Source organism: Pelodiscus sinensis, chromosome 2 (genome assembly GCF_052426305.1).
Source record: "Pelodiscus sinensis isolate ZL-2025 chromosome 2, ASM5242630v1, whole genome shotgun sequence".
Taxonomy (NCBI): Eukaryota; Metazoa; Chordata; order Testudines; family Trionychidae; genus Pelodiscus; species Pelodiscus sinensis.
Window position 1 is genome coordinate 195,504,629 of NC_143053.1, and position 12,872 is coordinate 195,517,500.

The 12,872-nt window shown below is 40.1% G+C and overlaps 1 protein-coding gene and 1 pseudogene across 7 annotated transcripts in view; one reads left to right on the forward strand and one right to left on the reverse strand.

Moving 5' to 3' along the window:
* TBC1D5 (TBC1 domain family member 5) overlaps window positions 1-12,872 on the forward strand; it is a 525,247-nt gene that overhangs the window by 128,382 nt on the left and 383,993 nt on the right. The gene's annotated exons all lie outside the window — the stretch shown is intronic.
* The window catches only part of LOC149525413 (uncharacterized), a 51,153-nt pseudogene continuing 49,910 nt past the window's right edge, over window positions 11,630-12,872 (reverse strand).

A 12,872-nucleotide genomic window follows, 5' to 3' on the forward strand; every position in this document is an offset into this window, starting at 1 on the left:
TGAATGTTGTACTGGAATATATTCTCCAGCTGCAGGCTACTGGTCTGCCCATATCATCACTTAGAGTCCATGCAGCAGCAATTGCGGCTTTCCACCATCCCAGCGAAGGGAGGTCGGTGTTTTCCCATCCCATGATGACAAGATTCTTTAAAGGTCTTGTTAATCTCAATCCACCATAAAGACCCCCGCCACCTACGTGGAGTCTTGACCTGATCTTAGATGTCCTAACATGACCACCGTTCGAACCCCTACCAATGCCGGTCCTTACAACGAAAGTACTTTTCCTCCTTGTTATAACGTCGGCGCGCAGGGTGAGTAAGCTCGCAGCACTGATGTGATCACTCCCTTATACAGTTTTTACCAAGGACGCTGTAACATTGAGATCTCATCTGGCCTTTCTACCAAAGGTCTGCACCAAGTTTCATATCAACGAGCCAATTGTTCTACCATGCTTTTATCCAAAACCTCACACGTCTCGGCATGACACTCTCCTGCACATTCTAGGCATCCGCCGGGCACTAGCATTCTATATAGATAGAACCCGCGATGTTAGGAAGATGGACCGTCCTATTGTTTCCACTTCGGGGCATTCTAGGGGCCAACCCCTATTGGCCCAATGCATTTCAAAGCTCGTCGTCTCTTGCATCACTACCTGTTATGACATCTGTAAGAGGCCACTTCCATCACAGCCTAGGGCCCACTCTACACGGGCAATGGCTACGTCATCAGCCTTTGTGAGAGGAGTCCCTCTACATGATATATGCCGTGCAGCTACCTGGTCTTCCAACACGACGTTCTCAAGGCATTATGCGATCGTGCAGCGCCTGGCTTCCGATTCAGCAGTGGCCTTAACAGTGCTGCCAAGCCATCAGAATCGTGGTTCCGTAGCCCAAGTCTAGTGGATTATTTCTCCAGAGTCACCAAATGTGGAGCACCCACGGGGACTATCCGAAGAAGAAAGGAAGTTCTCTCCGGTGCAGTAACGATGATTCTTCGAGGTGTGTCCCCGTGGGTGCTCCACGACCCGCCCTCCTCCCCGCTACGGCATCTCATTAATTTATCTCTTGCAGATGGGCGGTGAGAGGAACTGGCTGGGGCCGGATTGCATGCAGCTGATCAAAGGTGCGAAAGCTGCTCGCACACACGCGATCCGGCCCATAACAGCTCTGGCAAGTTCCGATTCGCGGCACCGGGACCAGCCCGTCACTAAAAGTGGAGCACCCACAGGGAGACACCTCGAAGAACCATCGTTACTGCACTGGAGGTGAGTAACTTCTCTTTCCTTCTTTTTCTCTACATCAGTCATTATTTTATCAACTTAATCATATTGCCCCTTATAGAGAAATTGTCTATAGAACTATTTGAGATGCTGCATGTCAGTGGATTCTCCTGTCCCCTTTTTAAAGATACATATAAAAGCATTAAGAGTTTTTAAACTGAATGTTCGCACCATAGTCTAGCCACCTGTTGGAGCTGTTGTGGCGTTTTCAAGGACTGTACAGCAGAATTTGTATTGTATCCTATTTGTATAGTGGGCAAAATATTTAAAGTAGCTATTGGGCTGTAGCCAATTTTTAAAGTTAAAATATCTTTTTTGAAATATCTAATGTGATGAGGCGATCAGTTAGCCCATGGGTCATTTATGTAATTAAATTGATTACATTACTTTTTAATGATAAAAACTGTTGTTATAGAAATGCAAAAAAAAAATTGTTCAAACTACTCTTAAGTTCTTGAAATATAACAGTGCCTGAGATATTTTTCAAAAGTTGTATTTAAACAGTTTAAAAATCACTGCCTTATTACAAGATCAGCTAAGTGGATTACGTTAGTCAAACAGAAACAGCAACCGTTCCATTTAAAATTCTGTCTATGCTGTAATAGCAATAGCAAATGTATGATTTAAGTTTACGGCTTCTATTTGAGCTGGAGTAGTGACACTGGCTTTATTAGTGGGATATTTTGGGTATGAAGTGAGATCATTTATAAAAATGAATATTTTTCTTTGATTTTATAATCTGATTCCCATTGTTAGATGTAGATTAGAGAGAATTTTGCATTGGTTTGGGTTCTAAAGTCTTGACATTGTTTTAATCTGATAACGAATGGCTTTAAGTTCATGTTCTTTCAGTTGTTGGCAACAAATCTAAACCTGTGTTTTTTGGATTTATGAGGATAAGTCCTGCTTTGGCAATCTTGTAGATCCTCAAGAGAATAGTTAAACAGTGATTAATCATTGTTTCTTCACTGAGTGTGCAGAGAAGAATGGAAAAGCTGCATTTCACACTTCTGAAGCAATTAATCCCCATGATCTTAGCCAGGTTTGTCTTGTAGATAAGTCGGGATACAAAACTGTACCTAATTTATCAATGTATGCATGCCATAAAGTATAAAACACGCAATTTATTTCATATCATTTATAGTCAAATGTAAAAAAAGAGTGACTTTGCCATATCGAAGAGTGTTTCTTACATTACCTTCATATAAACTAAGTACCAGAGATTACAATGGGATTCCTGTTTATTGTGCACATCTGGTGCAGTCACTATGCATTTTCTCATTCACTTGCTGGCATTTTTAGTGATTGTGGCATAAATCACCTTGCTAATCAGAAACATAAGTGACGGGAAGTCATCTCCTTTTTTTGAACAATGGGAAAAAACATATGGCTGCTTAGACAGGACTTGGCTGTTATACTATTTATGTGGCATTATATTCTGTATTTAGAATTTCATATTAATTGTACTGGTTTGATTGAAGGCATAGAATGCCCAAGCTTTATGGTCAAAGTATTTGTTTTATGCTCTGTTCACGACACACGTCATGCTTAACTTTTAAACATGGAATACATTTTAAAATACAACAGAATGTTTTCAACCACTCTTTAATTAGTGTGATAAAGGTATCTGCATGTTTTGAGAGGTGCTACATAGTAGAAAATTATTGCAAATTGCATAGTATAAACCTAAAAGAGGCAAAAAAATAGTTGGTAAATTATTCCTGCTGGGGATAAAGGCCTGATCCTGCAAAATATTCTAGGCACGATACTTATTATTGAGTGTATTACACATCATAATGCTTATAGGATGGCACAAAATTAGATTGGAAATCACTGGTGGTAATTTTTAAAGGGGAATGACTGTGGTGGTTCTGTATTAAAATTCCCTTTAGGCCAGAGTTTAAAAAAAGTCAAAATTGTATCATCAAAAAATACAAGATAATTAATCACAAAAATGAACAAAATGCTCACATTTTGCCTCAAGTCCCTCTTTTTTTATATGCATGTTCATATTTTGCACTTTATTTGCTGTCACTTAACCATTTTTTTTATCCAGAGCAAAATGTTTACTGCTTAGCCAAATGGTTTATTATTCTTAATATTTCTAGTGAGAAATTTTGTCAAAACACTACTGAAAATCCAGGTTAACTTATATCCAACTAGCAACACTTCTATCTGCTGTTTTACTAATTCTTGTAAATTAAAATTTAATGTACAATTATATAATACAGTAATATGGTACCATGATGATTTTTTCCAAATTAGCTCGAAACAAACTAATAATAATAAGATTTATGAATGGGAAAAATTTAATTCAGAAATCCTGTTCTAGGCAGGAAAATTAAGAATTCAATAAATAATTGCTTTCTCATATCTGGGGAAGGCGGAGTCCAAGTTTCCTTCTGTTAATTTTTTTGAGGGCCAACATGATGGCTAAGCTGGTGTTATGACATAGGAAACCGTGATCCTTAACTAATTTTAAGGCTCATGCATTCCAGCCTCTATAGGACTGACTAGGACACAGAGTGGCACTGAGTTGAAGGGGAATGGCAGCACTGTGGCAATGCATATTGGCAGAAAGTATAACCTGGGAAAAATATTAAATAGAGCAGTAAAGAATAGTAGTTGTGAACTCAAAGAATAGTATAAATGAACTAATTCATTACATAGTTCCAGTCACCATCCTTTCTAAAGAATTAAGAGCTTACTTGTAGAAAATTCATGTTCAGGACAGTGACTACCCCAATACTTCAAAGACCTTGTTTTTGAAAGCTCAAAGTTAGTTTTTGCCATAATTATTTAGCATATTTTTTTTACAATGCAAAATAAGTTAGATAAGATAACCCAAAGATACCTTTTATAAAAATAAAATATATACAATAAAATATATACTATACACATGTGCGCACACACACACACTCTCTCTATATGCATTATACAAAGTAAATTGGTATATGTAATTTTATTTTTTTAACAATTTTTATTAAATTGTTAGTGCAATTTTGGTGCTGGTTTAGCTTTGCCCGTGCCCAGTCAATTGTCATTTTACATGGAGAACATAAACTGAAATTCACTATTTTCTGTAACAGGTTTTCAAAATGGGTGCCTGGAGCCAGACTGAAATTCATATTAAGTTGCCTAAATAAATAGCCTGACTTTCCAGAAATGTTAAACCCTTGCCAGCTTCCTTTGACTTCTTATGAAATCAGTTGTACTAAAATATTAATTACCCATTGTGAGAATTTAAATTGGTATAAAAACAACCATCTTCTTCCAATAATAATGTTCAACTTCATTAAAGCTAAGAGTTAATAATGGTACGTTCTAACTGTAAGGCAATGTTCAAAAATTGTTCATGATTGAAAATAAGACCTTTTTGTGATTCTGCATGAAGATGCATGGTGGTCATCCCCTCCTCATCAAAGATTCAGGGCTTGAATATCCACAGTGAGTTATAAATCAGGGTGCAAGTCCACTGACAGAGCTGAGCTCTGTTGGGAATCTGGCATGTTGCCTTGCCATACCATACTTAGCACATATCACTTGTGTAATGCATTACTTAATGAGTGGTAAATTAACTCAAATTTTAAAAGAAAGCAAATGGAAAGTAAACAGCTATCTTCTTTATGACATTTTATATGCTGTTAGTGTTTAGGCATGGGGTGTTATATAAGCCATTCTTCATGAGAGAGATTGTCCTCCTCAAGGGATTCCATTCCTGCTCTCTGCACTTTTCTCTTCCTGATGCATTCAAACTAGGGATATTAAATTTCGATTAATCATCTAATCGAGTAGTCGATGGAATTTACTCAACTGAAAAGAAGTCGGGTGTGGCACTTACTATCCCAGCTACGCCTCTGCCTTTGAAAAGTAGCAAGAGCCCTGCTGCAAGCGGGGACTGCTTTAGTCTCTGTCTGTGCTGTTACCCTCCCCGCAGTGCCCACCTTGGGGAGGGTGTAATGAAATGTTAAAATGTTATTACTGTTCAGCTACTACATGGTCCTGTGTGTAAAGTACTTAATGTAAATTCATCTCAACTGTAGATGGCAGAGCATTGCAGGATCTTGTAATGAATACATCTTGTGTATATGTGATATCTGTGCGCCGTCTGTATCTAGTACAGAACAACATGACATGGTGTAAGGAGTAAGCTAAGATCAGAAACAGCAGTAAACTAGCAACATAAGTAATGGACGGAAGGAACAAAGCAACAAAGCTTTCAGGATGTTATCAACACGCTACTCTTCAAGGCCAAAGAGAACTTCAGCTTTGACAAATTATCACAATGGACATCCTGGAAAAAGTATTTTGTAATATTTTGAATTGCAAACAGACTTCACAGAGACTAGAAACATGTAGATGTTGTCTATAATTTATACTATGGGCAAGTGGATAGAGCATCTTTTAAAATCCTTTGACTTTACTTAAGACAGCCAAAAGGATGACTATGGAAGGGTTCTAGCTATGTTTGATGCATACTTCATATCTCAGAGCAACAGTTCCCAGTAGCCGGTCCGTGGACCCCTGTCTGCCGGGCCACGGCACGCTGCCAGACTAAGCCCCCAGATGCTAATGAGCCCCATCCACTGGGGTTCCCCACTCAGCAGCAGGGTGAGTGGCCTAGTGAGCAGTAGGGTGTGCTGCACCTGGAGCTGGGGCCTCAGTGAAGCTGCTCCTACTGGGGCAGCCTCACTGTGGCCCTGGTTCCAGCTCTGGCGGGCCGCTAACCAGCCAGGTTGACAGGGCAGCTGCGGCACTCAGCCGGGGCCAAGCGCTGCATGGAGCCCAGTTGCCACGGTACTCAGCAGAGTGCCATGGCTAAAGTGCCATGGCTGCGGCACATGGCACTTTAGCTGTGTTCCATGCGGTGTTTGGCCCCGGCCGAGTGCTGCAATTGTGCTCAGCAGGGGCATGGCTGCCGTGTGCCAAGTGGCATTTGGAGTTTGGCTGTCAGGGTGCTCAGCGGGGGCCCAGCATGCTGCAGGCTCTGCTCAGCCTTCCCACCATGCAGGAAAGCACTCCACACTCAGCTGGAGGCTGGGAGGCAGCATCAGGGTTAGTTGAGGAGGGCTCTAAGAGGTGGGGTGGAAGCTGACACTGTGGGGCACTGTTACACCCAGGATGGGGAGCTGGCACCGGGGGTGGGGGTAGTAGTGACGAGTTTAGGGAGGCAGGGTTGGCACTGGGGAGAGGGCTAATATTTGGAACTGGCACGGGGGTTCCTGGGAGATTGGGTGCAGTGGGGCTCTGGAAACAGGAGACTGCCACTAAGGTATTTGGGGTTCGTGGGCTGGCACTAGGGAACTCTGAGGGCAAGAGACTGGCACTGAAGGGGATTTGGAGCTGGGAACTTGGGTCAGTGGACTGTACTGGAGGGTGTAGTGGAGTGGTGAGGGGATCGAGGAGTTAGGGGCTGGGACTCTTTGTACCACGGACTAGAAAGCAGCAAACTGGTAACATTTTATTTGCATATTTGAATATTCATTTGCATAATGAACATGCAAACACGCAATTAAAATGTTACCTGTCTGCCAAAAGTTTGTAAATGGATTTGCCTGTCCCCTGTATAGAAAAGGTTAGGAACGACTGCCTCAGAAGAAGGAAGGAAAATGTTTATATCTCAGGAAGAGGAAAATTTTGAGTATTTTAGAAAAGCCTTGCGTACATTGGCTGAAAACTGATTTTTGAAAATGTAAAACATGAATATATCGGAAGCAGGATGGTTATTGCTTAACCAGAATAAAAGGCAGAAGCAACTTGAAAAACCTATAATTGGCTTAAAAGCTATAAACTGACACTCGAGTGATATGTCATTATCATAAAACCCTGAGGCAATGAGAGAACTCCCAGGCTAACAGGGACAAATTCTAGCCTATGTACACAAGGGTAGAAAAAGTCATTTGGCAAGAGTGGATTCTTGTCCAGCCAGAGGCGCAGAATGTAATTAATGCATGAAATATGGACATTTTGCAGTTTGATGCACCTAAGCAGTCAGGGAGCTGACTAATATTACAGGTAGTCAGCAGCCATTTTCATTGTCTGGGATCAGTCATTTGTGACAGAGAGCCTGTGGGAGAGTGAAATTGAATAATGACATCAAAATTATTTATTTCAAAATTTACTCAGGAGTTGATGTCAGTTAACTCAAAAGGAACCTACAATTAAAACCCTCTCAAAGCTGAAGTCACCTGACACAACTCTGTCTATCCCTGGAGGAATTATATTCTTCTGGGGCTAGTTGACCACAGAAATAATTTACAAAGACAAACCGTCTGTATTCAAAGAGTATGTGATTAAAGAGCAACAAGTTTCTCAACCAGCATGGCAACCATAATGAGCCCAGTGAGAAAGATGGAAGAACTTAATGGTTGATTTGATGGAAGTGGTCTTTTTGAAAGGAGATTCAGTACAAATCAGTTTGAGACAATGTTGAACCATATTGTATACAATCACTTCTGTCAGAGAGACATTGGAAGGGACTATCTTCAGATTTATGTGAATTCAGAGGTTCATTATGGCCATTTTCCAGGTATATAGAAATAATATATTTGAAATACATAATATATTGCAATGTTATTGAGAAGCTAAAGTGCACTATTTTGGTATTCCAGAGCAACTAATGATGGACCACAGTTTTCTGATCAGGACAATTTAAATAATTTGAAATTAAACAACATTTTGAAAATATTACTAGCCGTCTGCATCACCAATAACTGAATGGAGAGGCTGAGAGCATTGCACAGAGCATTGCATTTAAAAAATAGCTAACATTGGCGATACATCAGAAACTGTCGACATCTACAGTTTGTTCTTTAAAAAGAACCATCTATAGAGCAAATAATATACATGGCAGATGCAGAACAAGAAGAAGACGACTCAAGGATTCCAAGCTGGTCTCAATCATTTGGTTCAACTAAGGGACAGCGAGATGACCAAGATTTTATGTATTTGGATCATGTAATTGGAAAACCAGTACAATTCAGAGACAATTAAGGCTGATATACTGAACTTCAAAGACAGTGTAAATATCGTAAATGGTAGGAATGTAGACTTAAAGGGGAAGATGTAATGGAATGTTAAACTGTGTTCTACAGTCTCTTCCCTGAGTTACGAACGAGTTACAGACCAAACACTTGGCCGTAACTTGATTTGTTCATAACTCGGACCCCATTGAGTTAAATTGCGACCACACTGTTTGTAAGCGCGGGTTGCCTTCGTAACTCGGGGACTTCCTGTACGACCTCTCCATGGGAGCTTTGGTCATAAATGCGAACGGTCGTAACTCGACTGTTCGCAACTCGGGGACCGGCTGTACTATTCAGTGACTGAATGGCACTGTAAAATATCTTATTTAAATCTTATGAACCTCAGCTGTACCTGCCAGAGCATTAAAATATGTCATAATGAACACATCTGATGTGTATAAGCAGCTGTTGTGACCAATCCAGATCTTCTATGGAAGAACATGACATAAAATTAGGAAGAGGGTTGTCTTCAAGGAGTATGGAGGGAACTCTGATTATCAGAAGGATATCCACTTCTATGATAATTGGTCTAAGGAAGTGTGGTGATGGAAAAGTATTCTGTATTCTGGGAGACAGATGCAGAAAAGAAGTGTGGTGGTGGTGTTCATGTGAATGTGTGCACCTTTTTCCTGCTTCATTAAGCTGTGCCCTGTTCACTCCCATATGTTACTACAGCTAGTAAAGATATCAGAATGAAAACTGAAGAAGAAAAGGAGGATGGGAGAAAAGAAAGGAAGTAATGTTTAATCATTGATATCACAGTGCCACCATTCAACAAAGAAGCTCATTACTGGGTATGCCTTCACAGCAAAGAAGAATCTGTGGCTTGTCCATGTCATCCTACTCAGACTCATGGGCTTGATCTGTGGGGCTGTTTCATTACTCTATACAGACTTATGGGCTCAGGCTGGAGCCCAAACTATGGGACTCTCCCACCTCTCAGGGTCCTAGAGTCTGGGCTCCAATCTGTGTCTGGAAGTCTATGCAGCAGTTAAACAGCTCCATAACCCAAGTGCTGTGAGCTGAAATTGACTGGCACAGCGGGTGTCTAGTTGCTGTGTAGGCATCCTTCGTGGGGTATGATAACTAACTTGTGATAGTTCACAAAAAATGAAAGTTAACAGATTTTTTTTTAGGGAAATATACAATATGACCTAAGGTTGACAGTATTACTCCATGGGTATTAGAAGCAGCTTTTAATCTAGACAAGGGGTTCTCAAACTTCATTGCACTGTGACCCCTTTCTGACTACAAAAATTACTTCATGATCCCAGGAGTGGGAATTGAAGCCTGAGCCCAACTGAGCCCTACTGCCTTGAGTGAGGGAAGAAAGCTGAAGCCCAGACATGAGTAAGAGGGGACAAAGCTGAAGACCAAGTCCTGGCTCCTTATGGTTTGGCCCCATGCACTGAGGCTTGGGCTTCAGCACCATGTGTTAGGGCTGGTTTAGACTTCCTGCCAATCACCACATTGAGAATGACCACATTGAGAATGAACTAGACTTTTATGCAATGTCTGCCAAAGGCCTGCATTTTATTTTATACTCTTGTTGTGTGTTTCAACTTGAAATGTTTTGTTTTGTTTTGTTTTGTTTTTTTGCAAAAAGAAGAAATGTAAAATGTAGAGAAGTCACAGTTTAAATGGACTTTTTAAGGTTGATAGGTGTAAATCTTATCTGTCTGCCCCTCCCCTGCAAAAAAGTCAAGGAAACAGCTTTTATTTGAATTATGGTCATTTGTAAATTGAGTGTGGGAGAACTCTGTACCATTGTAGCTTGACTCTACTTCCTAACTATGTTCTTAGGAGCTGAGTGGATAAAAGTAATTTTATTATAGTTATTTAAAACTTAAATTTGAGTTTACAGCCATCTGTCTCAAGGGCTAAGCTCACTTTAAACTATACTAATCATTTAAATAAATTGAGGAAAACCAATCAGTTCAATATGTTGAATCAATATGTCATGCTTTGCATATCTACATAATTTGCCTCAAAGTAAGATCCATGACACATGTACCATAAAGTCTATAAATAAAATTGGATAGAAAAAATGAATATCTGGGATTATGGAGTGACTGCTAATGGTCTCCAAAATGCAATACTTTGGTTTTGGTTTAGAGTAAGCTTTTATCATAATCAATGCATGTTTCATATCTATACCAACTGATTTTAACAAAAAGAATAAATTGGAATGGCTGAATGTATCTTGTAACCAGGTTTTCTAGAACACGGATTTCTTCATCTGCCATCTGGCTTGTGTCCATTGCTTGGAGTAGAACGGAAGACTAGGATGCTTACTTTCTCTATTTCTGTTCAGTTTCTCCAGTTTAAAAGACAAAGTGAGGTTTTCCACCCCAAAAATCTGCATTTAGATAGTTAATTTAGATAATAGACTATTTGTGTTTAATTCCTACGGCCCCATTTATCTTTCTGAATACATCTATGGTTCAGGACCCAGTACCATCTGCCATTTATGCCACATCAGCCTTGAGTCAGCTTTGGCCAGGAGAGAGTATCTTCATTGTTTTTGGTCTTAACTCGTGAAACTGTTTTAATTACTAAAGAATTATTTAGTTATTAAAGAGCTACTTAATAATTGTAAATAGTTTCACAGAATGAGGTGTAATGAAAATATAGCGGGGACAGATTTACTATAAAATAAGGATTTTAATAGTAAGTTGTTACCGTGGTCATATTTTTGATAAATACACACAGGTTGATGACAGGCCAAAGGAGAGACTATGTACTTATAATGTTAACCAGTGATGAGGAACCTGACAAACTTCCCATGACCTGGGAAAATCATTACATGGACATAGACATCCTGAAAATTGAGAGGAGCAAACCAGCCCAATATGGGAAGAATAGTAACAAGGGCAACCATGTGGAATCTCTCACACTGGGTGTACTTGTTGAGACTGGGGAGATCAAAGATAGGTCTCATCCCATCCCTTGAACTTGCAGATCAGAAAGTACCAGGAGTAAAATCCCTTTCTCCAGTTAAAAGGGGGAACAACCGCTATAGCTTCTATAGCACAGTCTAGTATGCAGTAGAAGCAGTGACTCATGAGTTATTGCTGAGAAGGGACAGAGTAGAGAAGAGAGGTGAGGATGGGCTGGTATTAGATAGCATAAAATAATCCCATACTATTTGGGGTTAATCTCTGAGATACTACTTCACAAGCAATGTAGAAGCAGGATAGTCAGTCTCTGAATGGATAATTCATTTTTGAGATGTTTGCAACCAGTATACTGCATTTGATATGTAAGTAAGTGGAGGACAATAGGCTGGGTTGGTTAAAATTAGACCCATAAGATCTTCTTTAATTTATGCCCTTTGTGGTGAATTCTTGCTGCCTAGCAAGGGAGGATGACTGCTAGAAGTATCACTGATAATGATAATGATAATGGTGTTGTTACTGACACCTGGAATGATTTCTCTTTTATGACCTGAAAATAAACCACCAATGACTGCAAAGTAGCAATTAAGTTCATAAAAGATTCCATTGTCTTGTCGGTTTTCTTAGAAAGCAAAAATGGCCATCAAAATGTAAGTCCTTAATGGTTGGACTTTAGGAATTATGTCAGCATTCTCTCACCTTGAGAATTTTCTCATTGTTATTAGCGGATAAGTCTGGACAAAGTATTTAGTGATCAAGATGTTTTTGGAGTCAGCCCTGGATGTGGCAAAAAAACATTCTGCAATAAAGACCTTAGTTTTTTATCCTGGGGAATTTTGGCAACTTAGCAAACTTGCACATAGTTTTTGACAATTCACAGTCATGTTTGGATAATATATCTGCTAGTCAACATTTCATGTTTGTAATAAGGGGGTTGAATAAACTTTTCATCAGGCCCCCCTTTAAGTGGGGATTAGGTGTTTAGGAGTTGGATGTTAGGAACAAACTCTTGAAACCTTGCATGGGGATTGAATATTTCTTATCAATATATACTTTGTGGTGGGTGCTAAAGATTCTGAGTTAATCCATGGGCGCTTGGCAAGTTGTTACATTGCTTCAGTGCTTGGTCTGCTGTGAGGGCAGAGGACTGGACTCTCGAGGTCACTTCCAGTTCCAGTATTCCATGATTCATTTAGAGGGAATGAGCAGTTCTCCCAGGAACTGAGGACTGAAGAATATCCACCAACTTATTGATGATCTCCTGAACAAACTTAACCTGAATACCCAAAGTCACAATACCATTTGTCTCAGGGGATCGTGACATGATTTAGTATCCTCAGGCACTGGAGATGAAGAATTCAGCATCAGAGAAGAGGGAAGAGGGTAAATGCAACCTCCTGTAGCAACATGTGACTATAACAAGGGACACAAGTTTCACCAACTCAGAGAGCGCAACCTCCATCGGTGGCCAAAGCACAGGTAGCTTAGGAGGGGAAAGTGCTGGGAGAACAGGTGATCTTGCTCTGGACTGAGCAAAATGATTCCCAGGCATTTGAAGGAGGCCATTCTGAATAGTACTACAGCATTGGTGTCCTGGAGGAGCGAGGCCAGGGAACCTTTATACCTAGTATGGGAGAAATATCCATATAGATATGATGGTGTTTCCCAGGA